Genomic DNA, 26,553 nt, shown 5'->3' with positions numbered 1-26,553 from the left:
ACACTGGGGGAAGTGGAGTGCCAGATCTTTCAAAGACTGTTGGATAAGGGTCTGAGCTAACCCTGATTATCATGGAGCCTAAAAGGTGGTTCTCCAGTTGGAATGGGGGCTTATGGAGTCCAGGTGATAAATGGAGCTGAGGTCATGTCTGTTTCAGTGGGTCTAGTAGGTCCACACAAGCGCCCTGCAGTTATTCCCCAGTCCCCAAGTGTGCAATTCCGACAGATATGCTTAAGAAGCTAGCAGAACTCTAATAATGGTTCCCTGGATGAGGAAGAGTCAGGACACTCCATAGAAAAGGAAGATCTATAGATATTATTTTTCTTAAGTCTATAAAGAAAAATATAGTGTCCTGTCCCTGGAATAATAGCCATCATCCATAAAAGTAGTATATTTTCCTTTACAAGACAGCATGAAGAAATATCCACACCGCATTTGCCTTTGCCATGTCTGATGTTTCTTGCATTTCCAAGACATTTAGCAAACTAAAGTCTACCCAATATCAGGCAGGCTGAATGTAAAATACCATTAAAAACCCAAGAACAAATGAACATTTGGCAATTTAAAATTAAACAGTTAAAAGTTACTCATTTAGACAAATAAAATCCCCACTTTCCTCACAAAGTTACATTCTTTTTAATAAACCAGAAATAGAAATTTGTTAAATAGGAAAAAAAAAAAAAAACTAGCACCAGTTTCTGAAATTAAATCTAAAAGGCTATATAATTAATACCTTTGAGTTAATTTTTGCTCTTCTCACCAGAGTAGGTTGTGGAGTGAAGTGATTTAGCCCTGAATTACGTATACTGGTGATCTTAAATGATTTCAGGGGTCGGAGCTGATCCAAACAGTGAGACAAAATTCTTGAAGTTAAAGAACCATGTCCTACTCTAATTTATCTCTTTCTGCCTTCATACTGCTTTGGTAGAGTAGGTGGTCATTAAATAGTTGGTAAAAATCACATTTCTATATGGCAAGAGACCTCTAGAAAAGCAGTACCAGGCACAAGGACTTTTGATAATATGAAAAGGATTCGGTATCCTGCACCATCTATGCCTTCCATGCCTCGGGGGATCAAACAGCTGATGAGGGGAAGTTGCCCTGTATAGAGGTACACCACGTACAGAAGCACAGAGATAACACAGAAAAAGTACATTCTAATAAATAAAATTTTAAAAGTAAGAAAAAAGAAAAGAATTAGGAAAGGTATACACATTACTCATTGAAAGTGTACATACAGGCAATTTATAGAAAATTATTATATTCACAACTTTTGTCATTCTGGAGTCATAACTATGAAGGAGGTAGCAATTTCTCATTTTAAATGCTCATGTAAACATTTTGCACGAACACTAGGTATATTACTATTTAAAGTTTCTTGCTTCTAGCCTATTAATCCTAATTTGGGTTAAGGACAACACTACTTGGAAATATTTATATCAACTTGTTTGATGTTTATTTTAATAAAATTATAGTAAACAGTTTCACAGAGGTATGCTTACAGGAATGAAAGAATAATAGATTTTAAAGTAATTTTAGCAAGTTCAAGATATTTACTTTTTAATTTTTATCCAAAATAAGATAACTCACATTTCATTTCCAAATGCATCTTTAATCTACAGTAGCCAATTCTAGTAATTTATCTTGTAACATTAAATTTAAATTTGCTTCCGATGAAAGAAATGAATTTCTAAATCCATGAATTTCCTACATATGTATCTTCTTCAAATAGACAACTAAAATCAAAATGCTGATCGAATTCAAAAAGTTGCACATGTGTATAATCATATGTAGATACTGTTCACTGGTTACTAAACTATGGAATATGTCATAACAATCAGTTGAAACTCTTCCTCCAAGTTTTTTTTTTTTTTTTGCCTTTTGATCTTCTTTGGTATTTAAAAACATGTGACTTTTCTTCCTTGCATGAAATTATTAAGATCATTAAAATAACAAAGATATCAGACATATTCACATTTGTTTTTTAAGGTTGAAACCAAGTTGGTTTCTTATCTTGAGGAACACTCGGAGTTCCTACATTTGATGGAAATTTCCCCTTGACAACCATTACACTTCACCATGCAATAACTAGTGTTTATAATCACCTTCCCCTCAACAGGTAATAGGGAGAATATTGCCTTTAACAGATTAGCCTTTATGTAGATTCATAACTTTTACCACGTCACTAAGCCTACTGTGTACTCCTGCTGACTTTTTTCACAGCAAGGCATTCTTGACGAAGGAAGCAGGATGTTGACTTACGTTCTGGCACAGGCTTCTTCAGCTTCCTAGTCACTCTAGAATGTTTTCCTATATCGTAGCAGCACCATTAGCACATTCTTATATGCAGAATTTTTTTTAAATCCAAACCACGTTTGCTGATAATACTCATGTGCTTGGATGTTGCAGCAATGTTAATGCATAGCAATTGCCACAATCGTGTCTAAACATTTACCCTCAATTTCCATACGTGTCACAAACCAACACTAGACCACACTTTGAGCACTGCTCTAAAGACAAAGGAGGAGAAGAAACCCAGAGATTACGAAGGACTTGAGAGACATATCAGCTAATGGGTTATGTGTGACCTTTGGATCTCATTTAAAATAAAACTAAAATTGTATGTGACAACCAGAAAAATTTGAATAATTACTAAATATTTTATAATACTGAGGAATGATTGTTACTTTTTGAATGTGTGATAAAGATATTTGTTTTTTAGAAGAGTGTATTTAGAGATATAAACTAAAATGCTGTAGTCGTAGATGAAAGGAATGGCATGCTGTCTGGGATTTGCCATAAAGTAACCTGAGATTTGGAAAAAGAAGTAGAGATAAAACAAGATTGGCCATGTTCTGAAAATTGTTGAAGCTGAAGGGATTGGTACATAAGGTCCATTATACTATTCTTGCTACTTTTGTATTTATTTGTTTATTTTAGAGATGGGGTCTCACTATGTTGCCCAGGTTGGTCTCAAAGTCCTGGGCTCAAGTGTTTCTACTGCCTCAACCTCCAAAGTAGCTGGGACTACAAGGCCTACGCCACCACACCTGACTCTTATAATAAAAGTTTTTAAACAATTGAGAAAATATCCAGTGACAAAAGCTACTATGAACAATCGGTATTTTATTAGTAATCTACAGACTTTTTTTTTTTATGGTAGGACATATAGTAATGTATCAGTTATTCAGGCCATGACAATGGTCAGTGCAGTAGTGGATTCATGGAAGACCCAAACAGCTGGGCTGGTTTTAGGGTAGTTCTCAATCTTTTTAAGCCAGGTTCCTTTACAGTGTTTTCTGTGTATTCCAAGCAGTCTAGTAAGTATTGTTGAAATTTTTTATTACTTTGTATTACAAAAATAGATACCTAGAACACGATTTTTAAAATTCTACAGCCTTCCTCCCCTTAAACTCACACATACACACACACTCCCTTACTCTTCAAGTATACCCCTCCCTACTGAAAATCACCACTGCAGGCACCAGTCAGGTTCCCGCTGCCCACGATTCAAGCCATCTTCAGCGACAGCCTCTCTAGGCTTGAATTGACGGAGCTCAGTTCCCTGCCACTCAGTTCTACCTGATGACCCGGCTTCTCCTGTTCCCTCCCTCCTTGGTGCCTGTCCTCAGTCAGTTCTCGTTTCCCCAAAACTTGGTTTCCCACCTTCAATCTCTAACCCCAACAGTTACTTCCTTAAAAGCTTTAGATTTGAAGCCTAATCAATTCAGCTCTCATAGATCATGTGCTCTCCTATCTGAATCTCCTGGGTGATTTATATTACCGTCTTGGTCATGCCCCTTTTTACTATCCCAGACTTAAGTTGTTTGACAAACAAATCCAGCTTTCTGTGGTCTAGTCAGCCCCTCAGAGTAGGCTACCTGCCTTTGCAGACCCAGGTGTAACTACAAGCACCTGTCCATTTGTTTAGTCGTTACTGGATTCACTTAGCATCTGAATTGAACGTGGATTTTGGGTGAAGAAAAAAATCACTGGCTGTTAGTATCTGAAAAATGTCAGTGTCCAAACTCTAAAATCTTGCCGTGGGCGGCAGGGGAGCAGGGTTCCTGCAGACAGAGTGTGAAGTAATACCTTCACTGTACAAGGGTGTAACCATACACTCTGCAGTGCGGCTTCCCCAAAACCTTGCACAGTCGGCTCCATGCTCATTTTAGAAACTATTTTTAATTACAAAAGTAATACACAAATTCTCATTGTAAAACCAAATTCAAATATGACAGATAAAGCAAAATTCCCCTTGACCTCCTCCTCTCTATCCCAATTCTCTTCCTACAGGAAACTACATTCCCAGTTTGGTGTCATCCTTTCCAGACTATTTCTGTGCACATACACATACAGAGTAGCACAAATCACACACTCTCTTAATCGTATGCAGTCACGTGTGTATACATTTTAATATAAATGGCATATTATACATACTATCTGCAACTTGCTTTTTAAAAAACTGCTATATAGGATTGCATGGTACACTATAGTTTATTTAACCAATCATTTACGTTTTTTTTTCCTATTACTTTTTTCTCTTACATATAATGTTGCAATGAACAAACGTCTCTTTGTACCCATCACACTCATTTCCAGATGGATAAATGAAGGTAAAGAAAATGCAACTGTCTTGCCCAGGTTTGTGGTATGTCCTAGAGCAGAACAGAGAGGACCCACCAACCTGCTTGGCTTGCTTTGCAAGGTTCTCCTTACATAACATGAAGAGCGTTTGTTTTGCTTAATCAGTCTGATGCCTTAATGGAGGAGTGTGCGCGCACACACAGACACACACATGTTTATATTCCAGTTAGCCTGGTGGGGAAGTCTTTGGAGACAACTAACAGATCAGCTATGTTCCTTAACAAACTCCCAACATGTCTTACTCTGCACACGGGGCCACAAGAGAGGACAGGCGCCCAGCATTCACCAGTCCCACCACTGTGAGCCCGAGAGCAGTGCAGCTTCAAGAGCCAAGTTCATGCAGCACAGGCTTCCTTCCCAACAGCACTCCCATTACTGCTGCTTTATAGACAAGGGGCAGCTGGGAAACACAAAGGAGCAAAAGCAACCTGGCATGGAAGCCAAGTGAAACCCAGGAAGGACAAGGGTGGGAGGAGTAAGAGAGCTTTTTACCACGGGCCACATCCTCCCGACAACCCAAGGGACTGGCCCTGTTATACTCACATGTCACAGACGAGGAAAGTGAACCAGAGAGAGGACGCCTGCACCTGGTACTTGGTAGGGTTGTGACATGAACCCAGGCGAATTCCAGGGCAACTGCTCTGAACCACGGTATGTTGCCTCCCTAGCTTCAAGAAGAAATCAACTTTCCACATTAGGCCAAGTATAGTCCAAGTTTTGTGGTATTCTTTCAGGTAAAATACATTTTGACTTAAATTTGCCCTGCATACGGTCTATGGAGCAAGGCCCTAAATTCCCGTTCACTGCTGCCGCGGGTTCTCGGTAGAGCCTCCTGCTCGATGGAAAGGGTTCCATGAATTTTATGGCCAGGCCCAGGGCAACAAGTTCAGCCAAACAACCATAAGTGCACCATCGTGTTCCATATTTTTCAGTGAAGCCAAAAGCACAAACTCAGTATTTTCGAATTGATATCTGTGTGTATTTTAAACTCTTGTTTTACTCTATTGCCTCAGCCGTCAAAATACAGTGGCCAGGGAAACATGCAGGCGATAGTAGTGGGGTTTTTCAAACCAAACATTTTTTTTCTCAGAGCGGCTAATTTTTAGAAATTTTACCCCATTTTATACTACAAGCCTTTGGGGCTTACGACTTACAAACACTTAATGACAGCCAAAGGTTTACATTTGGGGACACATTTCTCCCCACCTCCTAAATCAGGATGCCTTCAGATATGGAAGAATTCAGATATCATTACTCACATTTAAGTTAATCATAAGGAAGATTTAAATACACATTGTTTTAATGAACTTAATTAAGACAGCGACTGGGGAAACTTACTCTTGTTTAAGACTTTGAATGCCTTCTCTTTTCCCTAAAGAAGACTATGTGCTCTACTTGGCTGAGCTGGGAGTCCAAAGAGTCCTGCTAATGGTTTGCCAGGCTTCTCGCAGAGGCTTCCCCTTCCACCTTCACCTGCCAGGTATGCAGCACCACCTGGCAAAGTCAGGTAGGAGGGTGGGAATGAGGAACCCTCCTCGGGCATTAGCTCCTTAAGGCTACGGTGTTTTTGGCAGGTCTCAGTGGAGTAGCTGCCTCCCTCTTCCAATGCTACATGCCATCATAGTACCGAGTTCTCTTTTCTGTAAGACAGTCAACACCATCTGAACTCATCTTGTTTGTTAATTTATTTACTTGTGTCTGGTTTGCCTCCCCCATCCCCCTGGGAACCCCAAGAGAGCAGGAGCCTTGTCAATGTTCACCGCTGGATCCCTGAGCCTGGCACAGGCCCTGGGCACAGCAGCACATATACGTATCTGTTGAATGGGTGGGTCAGTGAGTGCATGAGTTGAATAGGAGATGTCCAGTCAAGAAGGTAAACATAGGATCTGAAGATTGTCATAAATAATCACCCTATTCACCAAAAATCACTTTATAAACTTGCTGGCTGGGAAGAAGCCAGAAATCTTCATTCCTCCCCACTCTTAGAAGGGAGACACAAGCTTTTTTACTTATTTTAATTTTTAAAAGAATTATTTTTTGCTTTGTTTTGCTTTATAATTTTTATTTCAAAAATATTAGGCAGTACAAGCATTTTTGCCACAGGGATGAACTGTATAAAGTGAAGGCAGGCATTTCGTGTGCCCACGACCAGAGCAGTGCTCACTGCACCCGAGGGGTGAGTTTTTACCCCTCACTCCCCCCCTGCTTTTTTTAAATGCTACTTTTCAAGTTCAGAAAAGAACTTCTCCGTAAAACAGGGTTTTTTGTTATTATTTTTTCTTTTGCAAAGGCAACAGCCACAGGGGAATTATAGGCTTTACACCTAACAGGATCATAAATTAATCGAAAAGCTTCATACCTCCCAGAACTCCTTTGACTGTCAGAAAGAATCTGTTAGGGTGGCAATGTGACATCATCTCAGTGGTTAGAGACAAATGCTTCAAGTCAGCCATAAAATTGTCTAATTGTCTTTGAAAATTAAACTCTTACAGCAGAGCCACATTTAGCTGCATTGTTAATATTGTGACTTGGTATAGGAAAAAAAAAAAAGACCTACTGCCTCATCATCTAGGGAATTACTTTTTCCAGGGCATCAGTTTGTAATTTAACACAATAAGCATTTAGCTAACGCTACCCCAATATTCTGGGCAGGCAGATGTATTCTCAAGTCACCTTGGAAAGACAGAGCCTCAAATCATACACGTACATACTGGATTTCAGAAAATCAAGTATGATTTATTGTCACCAGGTACTACCTGACACCTGCCTTCCCCAGGTCACTGAGAGATGCCAACTCAGAGAAGCTGGCTTGCACCCATCCCACTCGGTCACTCTACGTGGAAGACAGGGAGAGAGGGCTGCTTTGGGGGGAGCACGGTGGTCATGGAGAGAAGCACTTCTACACACACGCAGCACACACACACACACACACACTCGGTCATGGTGGCTGGAGGCAAAGGGCTACTTGCATAGATTAGGGGTCCCTTCAATAATGGAACAGCAACATTATTTTTATTTCAGAGTATTGCAGGGGTACAAACGTTTTGGTTACATGAATTGATTTTGTGCCATGTAAGTCAAAGGTATAAGTGTGCCCATCACCAGATAGCGGGCAGTGTACCCATTTGGTGTGCATTTACCCATCTTCCTCCTCTCTCCTCCCACCTAACTTGGTTTTCACTGAGTTTTGCTACCATATGTGCACATGAGCGTTGATCCATTAGTTCCAGTTTAACAGTGAGTACACGTGGTGTTTGTTTTTCCATTCTTGCTATACTTCGCTTAGAAAACTGGTCTCCAGTTCCAACCAGGTTGTTACAAAGGGTATTAGTTTACTATTTTTATGGCTGAGTTGTACTCCATGGTATATACATATACCACATTTTATTAACCCACTCATATATTGATGGGCATTTATGTTGTTTCCACATCTTTGCAATTGTGAATTGTGCTGCTATAAACATTCCAGTGCAAGTGTCTTTTTGATAAAATGGCTTTTTTCCCTTTGGGTAAATACCCAGTAGTGGGACTGCTGGATCAAATGGTAGGTCTGCTTGTAGCTCTTTGAGGTATCTCCATACTACTTTCCATAGAGGTTGTACTAGTTTGCAGTCCCACCAACAGTGTATGAGTGTTCCTATCTCTCTGCATCTATGCATCTGTTATTTTGAGACTTGTGGATAAAAGCCATTCTCACTGGAGTTAGGCGATACCTCATTGTGGTTTTGATTAAACCCCATTAAAAAGTGGGCAAAAGATAGGAACAGAAGCTTTTTAAAAGAAGATAGACTAATGGCCAATAAACATACAAAAAAAAATTGCTCAATGTCTCTAATCATCAGGGAAATGTAAAACAGCAGCATTTTGTTCCTCAACTGGATATCTGCTTCGCCAGCAGGCTTGCTAACTTGCCCATTTACTGGAGCAGAGGCAAAAAGAACTGAGGATGGTCCATAGAAGACTATAGAGCGAAGGGGGTACGAGGTTCCAGATTCTGAGACATATGGAAGCAGGTCCCACGGCGTGACTACCAGGTGGCAGGGGCACCATGGGGCACTGAAGGGCTACCTATCTCATTAGGTTGCTGTAAGTTGTCAAGTGAACAGAATAATGCCTGACTCTTAGTAAGTGCTCCAAGTGCCAGTGGTTAAACTTATTATTACTTTAATGTAAAGCTTCGCTTCCAGAGGACAGGATGACCTTAGGTAAGTCCCCAACATCTCTGGGCCTCGGTCTGTAAAAGTGAAGTGATTTATTTCACAGAGTCGTATCTGTGTGTGTTAAGAGCCTAGTACCTTCACTGTAAGCTTTCAATACATTCATTCATTTATTGAATGACCACTGATCAGCTAGGAAGTGTCAGGCACAGAACAACAAAACAGATAAGCTCCCTACCTTCATGGAGCTTAAGATCTAGTGGGGAAAGCCAGCACTGAACAAGTGTTTACTCTAAGTGTGACATGTTATTAAAGGAAAGTGTAATGTGCTCTGGTGATATATATCTGAGGGACTGAATCTAGCCTGCGAAATCAGGGAAATGCCCTTTAAGGAAGGGGAATTTCACTGACACGTGATGGGTTAGTAAGAATGAGCCAGGTAAAGCACTCCAAATGGAATAAACAGCATGTGCAAAAGCCCAGGGTCTAGAATTAGTGCAGCACATTGCAAAAGCTAGAAGAGGTTCAGTATGAACAGATGACAAAAAGCAAAGGGGGAGTGTGACTTAATTATATGTCAACTTGGTTGGGCCACAGGGTGCCCAGATATTTGGTCAAACATTCTGTTTCCATGATAATATTTTTGGATGAGATTAATATTTAAATCAATAGACTGAGTAAAGCATTGTCATCCATAATGTGGATGGGCCTCCTCCAATCAGTTGAAGGCCTGAATAGAACCCAAAGACCAGCCTGTTCCAAGCAAGATAGAATTCTCGAGACTGACTTCATACTTCATCTTCAACACTGGCTGTTCCTGGTTCTAGACAGAAGGCCTCTGTCTTGAACTGCAGCATCAGCTCTCTTAGGTCTCCAACCTGCTGGCCTTAGGACTCAAACTGCACCACTGACCCTGCTGGGTTTCCAGCATGCTGGCCCACCCTGCAGATTTTGAACTAACCAGCTTCCATAATGGCCTGAGTGAACTCCTTATACTAAATATTTCTATCTATATGTACATCCTATTAGTCTTTTTCCCAGGAGACTCCCGGAGAGACAAGGTGGTGCTATGGGCGAAACCACCCCAATGTCCAGTGATCCCAGTGGGTAAGTCACAGGATGTGAAGTCAAAGAAGGGATACAGGGCAATTGTGAGCCCTGGAGGGCATTGTAGAGGAAGGTCCATGACACCAGCTCTGTGATTTTAAATGGTCTGCCATGGTACGGCACGAAGGCTGGAGGGATGGGGCAATGGCAGAGCTGGGAGCTATCAGTGTGGGCTGTTGCTGCTGCAGCGTGAGCAGATGTCAGAGGCTTGGACTAGAGTGATGATGGGGAGATGTAGAAATAGAAAGATCCATAAAGTATCAAGAAGTTTCGATCCACATGGTTGGATTGTTATGCCTTTTCTCTTAGAAAAGGGAGATAAAATATTCTATAATCCTCCTTCAAGGAAAGTACTTGCTAGTGAAATAGATTAATTGGTTCTTCCAGTTGGAACACATTTATTCACCCATATCTTCCATTGTATTGATTCTGTCACCTCCTTTCCTCAGCCTAACAGTGACATAACTACGAAAACAGGAGCTAAGAGAAAGAACAGATGGGCACACTTTGGCTGGACTCCCAGACAGGAGCACACCTTCCGCCTACTGCAGGTGGATGCGTGCTCACAAGCCACTGAGCCATCTCTCATTGCTACAGACACATGGCTCTCTGCAACAATGATTTATCACGTATCCTTCACTTATGACTCCCAAAGTAAACCAAGGATAATAATGCCTTCCCCATTATTACATTTTGTGTTTGTGTGTGGTGAAAACAAGTACAACAGTCTTTTAAACTCCTCACATTCAAATGTAGAAATTTAATAACTAGATCTGTTCCTCAAAGCAAACCTTTTTGCTGATAGAAAGTGTGAGCAGTCTAGACAGAAGATCAAACCAGCCACAACACATTCCTTTAAGCCAAAGCCTAATCCAGAACAAGGCTCTAACTCTCTTCCAGTCTATGAAGACAGAGAGGAGAGAAAGCTGCAGAAGAAAAGTTCCAAGCTAGCAAAGATTGTTTCATAAGGTTTCAGGAAAGAAACTGTCTCCATAACATAAAAGTGCAAGGTGAAGCAGCAAATGCTGATGTAGAAGCTGCACCAAGTTATCCAGAAGATCTAGCTAAGATCACTGATGAAGGTGGCTACACTGAGTGAAAGATTTTCAATGTAGATGAATCAGCCTTCTATTGGAAGAAGATGCCATCTAGGACTTTCATACCTGGAAAGGCAAAGTTGATGCCTAGCTTCAAAGCTTCAAAGGACAGGCTGACTCTCTCGTTAAGGGTTAATGCACCTGGCTGAAGTTGAAGCCAATACTCATGTAGCATTCTAAAAATCCTAGGGTGTTTAAGAATTATGCTAAATCTACTCTGCCTATGCTCTGTGAATAGAGAAAGCCCAGATGATAGCACATCTGTTTAGAGCATGGTTTACAGAATGTTTTAAGTCCATTATTGAGACCTACTGCTCAGAAAAAAAGATTCCTTTAAAAAAAATTAAAATATTTAAAAATATACTAACAATGCACCTGGTCACCAAGAGCTCAGTGGAATGTATAAGGAAATTAATTTTGTTTTCATGGCTGCTAACACAGCATCCACTCACTCTGCAGCCCACGGATCAAGGAGTAATTTCAACTTTTGAGTCTTATTATTTAAGAATATTAAATACATTTTGTAAGGTTATAGCTGTCATAGATAGTGATTCCTCTGAGGGATGTGGGCAAAGTAAATTGAAAACATTCTGGAAAGGATTCACCATTCTAGATGCCATTAACAACATTCATGATTCATAGGAGGTCAAAATATCAATGTTAACAGGAGTTTGGAAGAAGTTGATTCCACCCCTCATGGATGACTTTGTAGTTTCAAGACTTCAGTGGAGGAAGTAACTGCAGATGTGGTGGAAATAACAAAGAACAGGAATTAGAAGTGGAGCCCAAAGATGTGACTGAATTTCTTCAATCTCATGATAAAACTTGAGCAGATGAGGAGTTGCCTCTTATGGACGAGCAAAGAATTAGTGATTTCTTGAGATGAAATCTATTCCTGATGAAGATGCTGTGAAGATTGTTGAAATGACAACAAAGAATTTGGAATGTTATATAAACTTACTTGGTAAAGCAGCAGCAGGGTGTAAGAGCATTGACAAATTTGGAAAGAAGTTCTACCATGGGCAAAATGCTATCAAACAGCATCACATGCTATAGAGAAATCTTTCATGAAAGGAAGAGTCAATCAATACAGCAAACTTCTTTGTGGCCTTACTTTAAGAAATTTCCACAGGCACCCCAACCTTCAGCAACCACTACACCTTGATCTGTCAGCCACCATCAGCATCAAGGCCAGACCCTCCACCAGCAAAATGATTACAACTCACTAAAGGCTCAGATGATAATCACTTTTAAAATTAAGGCACGTACATTTTTTTTTTTTTTTTTTAGACATAATACCATTGTACACTTAACAGACTACAGCAGCAGTCCCCAATCTTTTTCACACCAGGGACCGGTTTCACGAAAGAAACTGGTTCCACGGGCTGGGGTGGGAAGGGATGGTTTCAGGATGATTCAAGTGTATTACATTTATTGTGTAGTCAAACTTCTCTGCTAACGATAATCTGTATTTGCAGCTGCTCCCCAGCACTAGCATCACTGCCTCAGCTCCACCTCAGATCATCAGGCATTAGATTCTCATAAGGAGCGCACAACCTAGATCCCTCCCATGCACAGTCTATGATAGGGTTTGTGCTTTGAGAATCTAATGCTGCTGCTGATGTGACAGGAGGCGGAGCTTATGCAGTGATGTGAACGATGGGGAAAAGCTATAAATACAGATGATACTTCATTCTCTCACCTGCCACTCACCTCCTGCTGTGTGGCCCAGTTCCTAACAGGCTACAGACAGGTACTGGTCTGCAGCCTGGGAGTTGGGGACCGCAGGACTACAGTATCATGTGAATATAACTTTTATATGTACTGGGAAACTAAAACAATTTGTGTGACTTGTTTTATTGAGGGATTTGCTTTATTGCAGAGGTCTGGAACCAAACCTGCAATATCTCCAAAGTACGCCTGTACTTGCGAAGGTTAATTTTATGTGTCAACTCCACTGGGCTCAGGGATGCCCAGACAGCTGGTTAAACATTATTTATGGGTGTAAGGATGTTTCTGGAAAATAGTAGCATCTGAGTTGTTAGACTCAGTAAAGCAGACTGCCCTCCCCAACGTGGGTGAGCATTATCCAATCTATTGAGGGCCTGAACAGAACAAAAAGGCAGAGGATGGTCTACGTCTCTGTCTGCCCGCTGAGCTGGGAATCTTCTCCTGCCCTTGGCACTTCTGCTTTTCAGGCCTTCAGACTTGTACTGGAATCTATACCACCTGCTCTCCGGCTCTCAGGCCTTCCAACTACATCACTGGTTTTCCTGGGTCTCCACCTGAAGGCAGATCATGTGACTTCTCAATTTCCGTAATCGTGTGAGCTACGATCTTACAATACATCTCTTTCTAGATATATACATTTCCTATTGATTCTGCTTCCCTGGAGAACCCTAATACAATAGTTTAGGAGCCCTCACCCCATGCCCAATTCAGGAAACTATAAACAAGGCATAAATGTCCCTGCAGAATCTGAGCCACTGTGGAATAGGTGGCCTCCCACTAGAGCCTCTCTCCAGCTGGGACTAAGGCTGCAATTTGAGGAGCCGTATTTCAGAGCCTGCAAACAGAACTATCATGGGCTGTTAGCTGCGGTCACTCCCTCTTTCTTGAGAGTTCATAGAAGAAAGGGTCCTGGGGCAATGCTGAAAGGAGGGAAAGGAGGCTCAAACTCCCACTTCTTTAGTTCATGGATGTACAACCGTCTTGGCTCTCCAGATGTGAGCACCAGGGCCTATGGGGAAAGTCGGATGGGGAAGACCATTCAAACCACTCAGAACCATTCAAAACCTATGGCAACCAGAGTATACACATGCACAAAACTACTAACTCAGAAGGAAGCCAGCAGCTCTGGCAGCAAGAGGATGCCACAGGAAATATTAAAAGTGCACAAAATCAACAGCATGGAAGCGCTGGTTGCCCAGTGAAAGACAAGACAGGAGGAAGTGCGACCTGCTGCCACCCGAGAGCCCTTAAGGCCAGGGGTGCAAGTTTTTAGGGAGGGAGCTTGGACAAAGGTACTCAATGTTAATTTTCTGAGGGCATAAAGAGCTCCTATGGGTGTAAAAACAGAGCTAAGGGCATTTTCCTTCCCACCGAAGGTTATAATTCTACTCCCGCTATTCTGGCTCCCCTTGCCTAGGGTGAAAACCGCATATGCACCGACATCGTTCACCTTTTAATCGGTTGCATATGAGTTCATTTTATTATAGAAATATGTTTGGCAGCCAAACAGACTACATCATTATCAGACCCCAGAGGTAGAGAATTTCGTGTTACGATTATTCTTTGACATTAGATTACCAACTCAGCCAAAAAAGATTTATTCATGCTATAAACTCCTCGAGGGTCGTGACTTCAACATATTCATTTCTGCAGGCTCAGCATCTAACACAGCAGTGCCCTAAGTGGGTGTTGAATAAGTAAACAAAAACTATATGCTCCGGTCACTAAGGAATCCGAGCACAGAACCGTGAGGCTGGCAGCCTGGGCACACCGCAAATCCTGCTCTAGCAAACCTTTCACAGCATCACTACGGCATTTGGGGCAAAGAACAGAGGAAATACTAGATTTATGGTAAAAACAGAATTTTAGATCCAGAAGGGAACTAAATAAAGCTGTTCTCTGGGCAGAACAAGAATGAGTTATCAAGAGGATAAAGGCATAAAGGAGGATCCCCTTGTGGCTGCAGATCGGTACCTCTAAGCTCTTAGAAAAAGTTCAGTGCTTGGTTTTTTCCACCTTTTGCAATGCACCTAAATATGGGTACCACCCCCCACAAAAAAAAGAGCCTGAGGGTGCTCCAACCATAGGCTGGACCAGTAACAGAAGAAGCCTTCTTGAAATATCTTTTCTTTAGGTTTTTTGCATGATAATCTTTAAAGGCAAAGTCTCTTCTTTCATTCACCAAGAGCTGGCCATCCCTGGCCTCTCCCAAGAAGGCAGCTACTTATCAATGCAAAGAAGCAAACAGCCTTCAGAAAGAAAAGGCAGGATGCCAGATCTTGTCTAATGCAAAACTGACAGCTGACAGTAGTGCATTTCCTTCCTTTTCTGAAGTCCACAACCAAATACACTTTGGCACACATTAACACCTTTGCAGTTTTATTAAGTGAGAATAAAACAACAGACTGAAGAGGCTGCTCCAGCTCTCAGGGAGGACTCTGCTGCCTCCATCTCCCCTAGGCTGACCCAAGGCACAAAATGTCATCCCTGCATCACTGGCTAGGATGTGATCTGAAGCAATCCCCAGTACCTGAACCTTGCCTCCCTGACACTCTGGAGGCAGGGCTTTGGGACCCCAGAATTGATCCCTTCCTCCCCTTATGCAGTGCCTGGTGGGGCTAATGCTGGAGACCAGGAATGCTGCAAATCTAAATGGGTGGAGCTCCTCCTAATCTCCTCTGGAAGAAAAGAAAAAACAATTTCTACCAAAAATTTCCCTGGAACCAAGAGATGTTATTCCCTAAATTTTCTGAGGTTGCCCCAAGAAAACTTCCTAGGCCACTAGTGTATACAGTTGACCCAGGGAGCTAAAATCCCTTCCATGGATCTTGCAAAGCACCAGTACGTCACTGTCAAAATGAAGGAGATGAACCAAACAGGACTGACACACAATTTCCAATTTAGGAGGATATCGGTTTGTTTTATGACCTGTCAAGAAGGGTTATCACACTGTTTCAAGATGACACCCCCAATCAAATTTCATTTCTTAATCTCCCCCCCTTCAGCGGGTCTTGAGGGAGCATTCCTGTTTCAGCTCACCCTTCAAGAAGCTATTTGGCAGTTGATTCTATGATGCTATTTTACTTTGGCCATTCAGAGATGCAAATGAGCTCCTTAAGTAGGGGTTTGGAGACTAGAGCATCAACAAAGCATCTCCCAGGCCCCTTTTCCCATGGCTTAGATGCCAACATATCATGTATGCATTCTTTCAGGCCAGAAATTAATTAGATTCAGAATTAGCTAGAGAATTCCCCCTGACAAGTCTCATCCATGATGGGACCATGATAGGCAGACCCTGAAAACAGGCCCTAGGTATGTTAGCAGATTCTTCCTGGGGAGATGCACAAGTTGATACTGAGGCACTTCGATTATCAACACTGGCCAAAGAACTTACATTGGAGGCTCGAAAGGAATATCATTCAAAGTATAGGTTATAAAACCACATATACACAATTGTTAATATACAAATTTTATTTTTTAAAATTAGTATTATAAATGCATAGAAGAGAGACTAAGCATAGAAGGAACATACCTCCAAATTATAAAAGCCATGTATGACAAACCCACAGCCAACATCATACTGACTGGGGGAAAGTTGAAAGCATTTCCCCTAAGAACTGGAAATAAGACAAGGATGCCCACTGTCACCACGTCTTTTCAACATAGTACTGGAAGTCCTATCCAGAGCAATCAGGCAAGAGAAAGAAATAAAGAGTATCCAAATAGGAAAAAAGGAGGTCAAACTATCACTTTTTGCTGACAATATGACCTTACATCTAGAAAATCTCAAAGACTCCACCAAAAGACTCCTGAAATTGATAAATAAATTCAGCAAAGTGTCAGGTTACAAAATCAATGTATACAGATCATTAGCATTTCTATACACCAATAACAGTCAAGTTGAGAATCAAAGACTCAATACCATTTACAATAGCTACAAAGAAATTAAAATACTTAGGAATATACTTAATCAAAGAGGTGAAAGTTGTCTACAGGTAGAACTACAAAACACTGATCAAAGAAATCCCAGATGACACAAATGGAAAAACATATGCTCACAGATCAGTAGAATCAACATTGTTAAAATGTCAATACTGCCCAAAGTTATTTACAGATTTCCACGCAAGCCCTATCAAAATACCAAAGTCATATTTCACAGATCTAGAAAAAATAATTCTACGCTTCATTTGGAACCAAAAAAGAGCCCAAATAGCTAAAGCAATCTTAAGCAAAAAGAACAAATCTGGAGGTACCATATCACCAGACTTCAAACTATACTACAAGGCTATAGCAACCAAAACAGCATGGTATTGTTATAAAAATAGGGACATACACCAATGGAACAGAATAGAGAACCCAGATATAAAACTATCTGCCTACAACCAACTGATCTTCAACAAAGCAGACAACAACATACACTGGGGAAAATAAGCCCTATTCAATAAGTGGTGCTGGGGAAATTGGATAGCCACATGCAGAAGAATGAAACAGGACCCCTATCTCTCACCACTTACAAAAATTAATTTAAGATGGATAAAAGACTATGTAAGGCACGAAACCATAAAAATTCTAGAAGAAAATGTAGGAAAAGCTCTTCTAAATATCATCCTAGGCAAAGAATTTATGACTAAGACCCCAAAGACAATTACAGCAACAATGAAAATAAATAGGACTTAATTAAATTAAAAGGCTTCTACACAGCAAAGAAAATAATCAACAGAGCAAATAGACAACCTGCAGAATGGGAGAAAATATTTGCAAACTATACATCCAATAAAGGGCTAATATCCAGAATGTACAAAGAACTCAAATCAGCAAGAAAAAAAACAAACAACCCCATTAAAAAGTAGGCAAAAGACATGAATAGAAGCTTTTTAAAAGAAAATAGACAAATGACCAACAGACATGAAAAAATGTTCAGCAACACTAATCACCAGGGAAATGCAAAAAAAATCCCAATGAGATATTGCCTTTCCCCTGTCAGAATGGCTATTATTAAAAAGTCAAAAAAAACAATAGATGATGACATGGATGCAGAAAGAAAGGAACGCTTATACTCTGTTGGTGAGATTGTAAATTAGTACAACCTCTATGGAAAACAGTGTGGAGATTCCACAAAGAACTAAAAGTAGACCTATCATTCAATCCAGCAGTCCCACTACTGGTTATCTACCCAAAGGAAAAGAAGTAATTTTATCAAAAAGACACCTGCACTTGAATGTTTATGTCAGCACAATTCACAATTGCAAAGATGTGGAATCAACCCACAGGCCTGTCAATTCATGAGTGAATTAACAAAATGTGGTACATATGAATATATACACCATGGAGTACTCAGCCATAAAAAGGAATGAGTTAATATCTTTTGCAGCAATTTGGATGGAACTGGAGACCATTTTCCTAAGTGAAGTATCTCAGGAACGGAAAAACAGATACCACATGTATTAATAATTTGGAACTAACTGACGGGCACACATGGGCACAGAGAGAAGTAAAAGCCATTGGACGTTAAGAAGGGGGAGGGAGCGGGTGGGGAGAGGGGAGGAATAAAAACCTACCAAACAGGTACAATGAATGCTATTTGGGTGATAGGCACACTAATAGCCCTGGAACAAAAAACATTTATGCTCCCATAATATTTTGAAATTTAAAAAAATAAAACTCTGAATATACCAGGGCAACATTAAATAAAATCTCTGTATTTCTCAGCATGTTATCTCCTGTGATTCTTTAAGAATTGCGTTTTAAAAATAAGAGAATGTGGGAAGACATTTATTGTGCTAATTTTTTTTCTTGTATCTGCCTACCTACTGCTCTGCACTAAGAGAAAACAAACAGCGACTACTATCATAATTGAAGCTATTAGTATCGGCTGTCATGCACCATTCTTGTTCATATGAAATAAGAAGGGCCGTGTCTGCTCTCCTCTCCCACCCTGCAGCCTAGAAATCAAAGTCCGAGGGAAAGGGCCAGTCTCGGTGGCTCACGCCTGTAATCCTAGGACTCTGGGAGGCCAAGGCGGGAGGATCGCTCGAGGCCAGGAGTTCAAGACCAGCCTGAGCAAGAGTGAGACCCCGTCTCTAGTAAAAATAGAAAGAAATGATCTGGACGGCTAAAAATATACATAGAAAAAAAAGTTAGCTGGCATGGTGGCACATGCCTATAGTCCCAGCTACTCGGGAGGCTGAGGCAGGAGGATCGCTTGAGCCCAGGAGTTTGAGGTTGCTGTGAACTAGGCTGACGCCACGGCACTCACTCTAGCCCGGGCAACGGAGCAAGACTCTGTCTTTAAAAAAAAAAAAAAAAAAAGGTCCGAGGGAATACTCAGTTCATCTGGGCAGCAGTTCCCACCTGGTTCAGCCATTGATAATCTAGGAAATAGTGATGTGAACTGTTGACAGAAGACCATTTTGATAAGACCCTGGGCCCCCATCTTTCTCATCCTTGGTGGTTTAGCTGCGGTAATTGCTATTTTTTGAATGTTTGCTATTTGTTGTTATGCTGACAGATTTCGGCCAAGCATATGCGGCAGACTCCTGCTCATGCATCTGTGGAAGTAACTGCCGGATGGTGCCGTGGAGCCATGCACCAGATTAGACAGCTGCAGGCTGCAAGGCTTTCAGGAAAATGAAAAGAGGTACCGGATTTCCACTTAGCCTCATAGCTTGAGTTAATTTTCTAACCTCTTTTCAACATTCTTATTAGGAAAGTCAATTACCCATACATAAGATATCACGTGATCCCAAGAATCATTTGTTTGTTTGGAGATGCATTCTACAATTTTCTTCTTCAGTAGATAGTCTTTCTAAGAAAATGATTATGTACTATCCTTAAACCCTGCCCCAGCTCATGTCAAAGAAACAGGTTAGACCACAATTTTTTTTTCAAAAAACATTTATCAAGAATTTAAAATATGCCAGGCATTATACTAGGTACTGTTACCAGCTGTAGGCCCAAGATGCTCAAATTCATATCCATATTCCAAGTCTCTCTTCCAAACTCCTGATGCAAATATCCGACTACCTACTTACCATTTCCACGTGGATGTCTCAAACGCACCTCAACTCTAACACTCAGTTCTAAGACCAAACTCATCTTTCTCCAATCTAGTCTCATCCAGTGTTCCTTATTGCAAATATGCCAGTCTAAAATCTTGGAGTTGACCTTGAAATCTGACTTTTCCCTTTCCCTCTATTGAATGCTTCAATCCCTCACTGTATCCTGCTGATATTGCTTTCTAAATCTCTCTCACATCTGTCTATACTACCACACCATAATATAATCCCAACTGGCATTGTGTCTTGTCTGGGTTTCTGCAATAGATGCCTAACTATCCTGAATCTACTTTGGCTCACTCTGATCTTTTTTCTACAGTACTACCAGAATGATATTCTCAATCCAAAAATTAAAGCCAGTCTCTCCCTAGCTTAAAAACCTTCAACAGCTTTTGATATGGGTGGAATTATGGCCCCTCCCACCAAATTCATATGCTAAAGTCCTAACCCTAACCCCACCTTTGAATGTGACTATACTTGGAGATAAGGCCTTTAAAGAGGTAAAGTTAAACGAGATCATAAAGTTGGGGCCCTCATCCAATATGACTGGTGTCCTTATAAGAGAAGGGGCCCCAGGGGTGTAGGTGTACAGAGATAAAGCCACATGAGAACACAACAAGAAGGTGACCATCTGCAAGCTACAGAGAGAGGCCTCAGGAGAAACTAACCCTGCCAACAATTCAAAATTCACCTTGATCTTGGACTTTTAGCCTCCAAAACTGAAATAATAAATTTCTGTTGTCCTAGCCACCCCATCTGTGGCATTTTGTAGTGGCAGCCCTAGTAAACTAATATGGATTTCCATTGCTCTGGGATAAAGATCCATGCCCCTGACTTAAACGGTTCTACATCCTCTTTGCCTCATCTACAGCGAGAACGAAGACCATTGTCAGCACTCAGACTGTTGACATTGCAGAAAACGTTGCCATCACTCTGAAGAGATGTAGTTATCGTTAAGGGCCCCGCAGGAACCCTGTGGAGGGACTTAAATCACATCAATGTAGACCTCAGTCTCCTTAGAAAGAAAAAGAAGAGGCTCCAGGTTGACATACGGTGGAGAAACAGAGAAGAACTGGCTACTGCTCACACTGTCACGCACAGAACGTGATCAGGGTGTTACACGGGGCTTCCGTTACCATATGAGGTCTGTGTGTGCTCACTTCCCCACAAACATCGTTATCCACGAGAACCGGTCTCTTGTTGAAATCTGAATTTTTTTTTTTTTTTCCCATGGTAGACACAGCCTCTATTGGTTGCAATGCCAAGTGTAAGAGGAGGGGATAGGGCAGCTCCCACTCCTGGGGCGGCATCCCTTGTCTCCGCTGCCACCCTCCCAAAATCTAAAATTTCTTGGGTGAAAAATACATCTGCAGGGTTCAGATGAGGCCAGGTGTTGTTTGTTCAGTATCTGAAGCCCAGAAGGATGAGTTAATATTTGAAGGAAATGACACTGAACTTGTTTCAAATTCAGCTGCTTTGATTCCACAAGCCACAACAGTTAAAAACAACGATATCAAAAAAGTTTTGGATGGTATCTATGTGTCTGAAAAAGCAGCAGTTCAGCAGGCTGATGAATAAAATCCAAGAGTTGTCCAGCTACAGAAACAAGATGCCAGATGATTCCTGAGACCTATTTGTAACATTTTAATGATGTAATGAAATCTCTATTCATATTATTGTATTATTCATATGCCCATCTTACAGATAGGAAACAAAGGCTCAAAAAGGTTTCATAACTTGCCCACAGCCTCACAGCTAATAAATAGCATATCTGGCCCTCAAATCTCAGACTCCCTGACCCCACAGACTATGCTAATGTTTGTTTTTTTTTGTTTGTTCTTTTTTTTGAGACGTGGTCTCCCTCTGTTGCTCAGGATAGAGTACAGTGGTGTCATCATAGCTCACTGCAACCTCAAACTCCTACACTCCAGTGATCCTCCTGCCTGCGCCTACTGACTAGCTAGAACTACAGGTGCATGCCACCACGCCCTACTTTTTTTTTTTTTTTTTGTAGAGACAGGGTCTCACTATAGTGCTCACGCTGGTCATGAACTCCTAGCCTCAAGCGTTCCTCCTAACTCAGCCTCCCAAAGTGCTAGGATTACAGGTGTGAACCACCACACCTAGCCCATAGACTATGCTTTTAACCACTGACCTACTCTGCCTCCTACTTCAAAAAAAGCAAACAGGCTGCCCAGGGTTGGGTCTGCAGGTGAGGGTAGGAGATCCACAGACTGGCAAATCAGCAGTGGCTGAAGCACTACTTAGAGCAGCAGGAATCTCCCAATGCCTCGGTGTGTGCCTCTGAGAAATGGGTACAACTGATACCTCTAGCCAGGTATCCAGGAGAAAGAAGACCAGAGACAGTAGGCTTCCATGGCGGAGAGGGAATCCAGTGAGGTCCCGAGAAAAGTGTGGACTTGGGAAGAGTATATGGAGGAAGAGGAACCTGGGCTGTGGTGGGCCTGCTCATACCCCTACATGACCTCAGCCCTGCAACGGGGCGTTTTACTTATGACCTACTCCACATCAAGGGCAAGGCACCCTCACTGCACCTGTGTTTGCCTTTTTATAATAAGCCCTGACACAGAAGTTTCTGGGTGAAGAGAAGACAGATTGTCAGCAGGTGAGTCGATCGTCCCTCTATTCTCCATCCAGGGCAATGCTAAGCAACAGCAGCTATCACCACCCAGCTGTCAGCTCCTGCCTGCGGCAACCATTCACTCACCCGGCAGACACACACCGAGCACAGATGTACTCTGCGCTGGGCACTGTGTGTGGCACCGGAGTTACAGCACAGAGGAGACCAAGCATCCCTGCCTTCACTCACGGAACTTACGTGCTTTATGATTATATGAAATGTCTAGAAAAGGTAGAGGTAGAATTAGTAGTTGACTAGGGCTGGGGGAATTGGAGGAAAATGGGAGTGACTGCTAAGGGTGCAGGTTTCTTTTGGAGGTGACGAAAATGTTCTAAAATTGAGTGTGATGATGACTGCACAACTCTGAATACACCAAAAATCACTGTACACTTTAAATACGTGAATTTTATGGTATGTAAACTATATCATAATAAAGCTGTTGTATTAAAAACATAATAAGGACCAAAAACTAGAAAATTTCAATCTCAAGCTCCATGCCATTTCCATAGTAGAAGCTGCTTTCTGTACATAAAGAAGAAAATGAATGCTACCCAATGGGGCTAAAAACAGATTTTTGGAAAGACTTTTAAGTGCCCAACTTACTTGTTAATGTGCTCCTTAAAATGTCAGGCACATTAAAGACTACATCAGTCAGGATGGGCTAAGTTATGTTGTGGGACAAACAAGCCCAAAATCTCAGCAGCTAAACAACAGAAGTTGAGTTTGCACTTACGCTCCATCCACTTAGGGTTGGCCGAAGCTATTTCCTCTCTGATTTGCCCAGGCTGACAGAGCAACCACCATCTGGAGCTTGGCCAGCCTCCAGGCAGACGGCAGGAGGGATCTGGAGGGTTACACACTAGTGATTAAGTGACCCATTCCAGAAGTGACACAACACACTTCTCACAACTCGTTAGCCAGAAGTAGTCACATGGCCCCCTAAACACAAGGAGGCCAGGAAGTGCAAGCCCATCACATGCCTGGAAAATAGAACGCTTTGAACAGTCAGTAAACAGTACTAATGTGTACACAGGCAATTAGGGTATAGTGTGGTTAAGCACATGGATTGTGAAGCCAGCAGGCTTGGCTTTAAATCTCACTAGCTAGACACCACATCACCTGACAGACGTTAACTTGACCTCTTCATGCCTCGGTTTCCTCATCCATAAAATGGAGAGAGAAATAGTATTTACCCCACAGGTTTTTAGAAGATTAAATGAGTACTTCTATCTGGAAGAAATATGTGAATAGAACAGTACCTGGCAAGTGCTAATGTCATAAGTGCTACATAACTTATTATTTTGGAAAAAAATTTTAAAGGCAACGTCTTATCTTTGTAATATAATTAATGAATGGGCACTGTGTAAAGTTCCAGTCTACTAAATCCAACACATACAGAGTAGGTACAAAATAAATAGCAGCCTTTATTAACAGAGAACCAGGACTTCTGGGGCCTACTTGGCCTGGACTTGAACTAGCTGTCTCGTCCCTTGGCTTCTAGTTTCTTTCTTATCTTTAAATGAAGGAGCTACACAATGTGATCTCCAAGGTTCTCCAACACTAAAAGCTTAGAATACTTTATTCATGGGTCACTGACTTGGCCCGATGTGGTGTTCTTCATTGTTTACTCTCTTCTTTGACCATAGAGGATGATCCTCCCCTTCAAATCAAGAGAGTGCTAAGACCTTCTCTACCTGGTTCAGAAAAGTGAACCTCTCCTGGATTATCCTCCCTGGGCAGGCCTACCCCACCCCTACTGATCCGGAAAAGCACCCACTTGCTGCCAGCAGACCACCAGGAAGCTGCCAGGACAGAGGCAGGTCCCTGATGGACATCAAAGGAAATGCCTGCCTGCCAGGGAGAGTGGAAAGTAAACAGTTGCCCAGAGGGTAGCTGGCCTCAGCCCAGAGCTGCAGCGAGCTCTCCTCCTCCCGTCCCTGCTTGAGGACTTCAAAACCCTCACCAAACTCCTCCGCACACCATCAGGAAGCGCCCTCTCCACCTTTGCCTTCCCACCGGTGTCCCGGGCAGGGACTTCACCTCTGTATTGGAGGAGCAGTAGCTGTCACCCTCCTGGCTTAGGGAGAGCCAAACATTCTCACAGACCTTACTGTTGTCCAGTTTGGCCCTATTCTGGGGTCAGGAACAGGAATACAAATTTAAAAATGAGGAAGATGTGCTGTGAGGTCGAAAAACAAAAGCTCTCAGTAGAACAAAGCTGCACAAAGTGGGAGCCGTTCACAATATTTCAACCTCGGTACCACACTGAATGTTTGAACAACATATAGGTACCAGGAAAATAAATCTCACAGTGCTGCTGTTTCTCTAACGTCAATGACTGTGTCTAACAATTTCCATCTCAGGAGCTGAGGCACCTTCCTTTTAGGAGCCATTAAAGCCACTCCCCCAGTGCCATCTATCACCATAAACCCTTTCTGCCCTCTGCATGTGTGTCTGAGCAACGCTCTCACTCTGCTTCACGCTCCATGCGAATTTCTCTGCACCTGTGCCCTGGCTCCCCTGGCCGGATTGCTGTGCCCGTGGATACAGGCCCTGGGCAAGTCCCACCGCCGGGGAATTCCCTGAACTCCCCAGCTCTTCTCCCACATCTAGGTCACCGTCGCAACACCCATTTGCTAGAGGTGGACGGTGTTGCCCCGGTCAAGCCGCAGAGGACTGGAACCTCCCAGGGCACCCGAGCCAGAACCACCCAGCCACTCCCAGATCCCTGGCTCACAGAAACCGTGTGGGATAATAAATGGTTATTGTTTTAAATAAGCTGCCAAGTTTGGGGTAATTTGTTGTACAGCAATAAATAACTAATACAGATGGATATATAGGCGAGGAAGCCAGCTTAATAAAATGTGGAGGGTAGCATTTAGGTGGTGGGTATACAGGTGTTTGCTCCCCACAGGTGTTCACTGTCAAATTCTTTCAGCTTTGCTGTATGTATGAAAATCTCCATAATCACATTTCAGGGGGAAGTGCAGGATGAACAGCATAAACAGCAGCTGTATCAGTCCATGACGCAGCTGCAGCAAAGTTTCCTAACAGCAGAAGAAAGTGATTTTTAAGGATTACCAATGACTGCTTTTGGAAGTAGTTATCTTCAGAACATTATTTACTACATATATTTTAAAGTGTATATGTGTCTGTATAAAGTAGTATTAGATGTGCACGTGCCACTTTACTTTTATCCCAACCCCCAATTTTCAAAGACACTAATCTGCCAATTTCGGTTTTATCGACCAGAGTACTGCTCAGGAACCCCATGGTTGACAAGGAATTACGGTTCTATCAAAAGTAACCTATTTCTTTAGATGAGGCCAACAAACATCCAATTTGTCCTACCCTGTGCTCTGCTCTATGTTTGTTCTGTCTGATTTAGTTCCCAAACCAATTAGGCTAGCTTAATTCCCTGCTGCTTTATCAGCTAATGGTTAGAGAAATTTGATTAACTTTTACAGAACATGCTTAACACAGAGCTGCAAGAAATGGGTAATTCTGTGCGTTGGAGAGATCAGACCAGTCAGACCAGTGTTGATGCCATTTTGGGTTCTCCTCACTATTTATCTGGACCTGACACCCAGCCCTACGTATCTTTATAGTGAAAAGAGTGTGTCAAAATTGCTGTTCCTACCAAACACTGAGAATGTATTTTTAGATAAATAATGCAAACATTTCAGTCTTTTTACGTAAGGACATGAACCATAAAAACATTTTGTGGCAAACAGAAGTCCAGACTCATCATTTTTCTTCAAATATAAATAAACTGAAATCTGCCCGTCAGTGATTGGGGCTCATTAGGTTTATTTGACAAACACCAGAGACGGTCATCACGATGTAATTGATAATAAAAGCTACCCTGTAACAAAGTACACAGTATTGTCCTAAAGATAAGCTTGGAAAATATTGACAGTTGGAGTCAGTGTTTAGCAGCACAGTGTTGTTTGTGTTGCACCTGGTATCTTCTCAACACTCGCCAACACCCACACACACACCCCCAACCCCCCCCCACCCCCAGTATTCCCCACAGACAGGCAGGAGTGATGGGGACGAGGGACTGGCTTGTTTAACCTCACCTCATCTGCCTCCTAGCTGGAAAGGACAGAAAGTTT

At 42.0% G+C, this 26,553-nt stretch overlaps 1 pseudogene; it reads left to right on the top strand.

Moving 5' to 3' along the window:
- The window catches only part of LOC138395965 (large ribosomal subunit protein uL6 pseudogene), a 40,859-nt pseudogene extending 19,438 nt beyond the window's left edge, over nt 1–21,421 (top strand).
- Nucleotides 21,422–26,553: the final 5,132 nt, after the last annotated feature.

The sequence above is a fragment of the Eulemur rufifrons genome, chromosome 15 (genome assembly GCF_041146395.1).
Source record: "Eulemur rufifrons isolate Redbay chromosome 15, OSU_ERuf_1, whole genome shotgun sequence".
Lineage (NCBI taxonomy): Eukaryota > Metazoa > Chordata > Mammalia > Primates > Lemuridae > Eulemur > Eulemur rufifrons.
The sequence above is the reverse complement of the archived record's forward strand: the minus strand, read 5'-3'. Positions and strand labels throughout refer to the sequence as shown.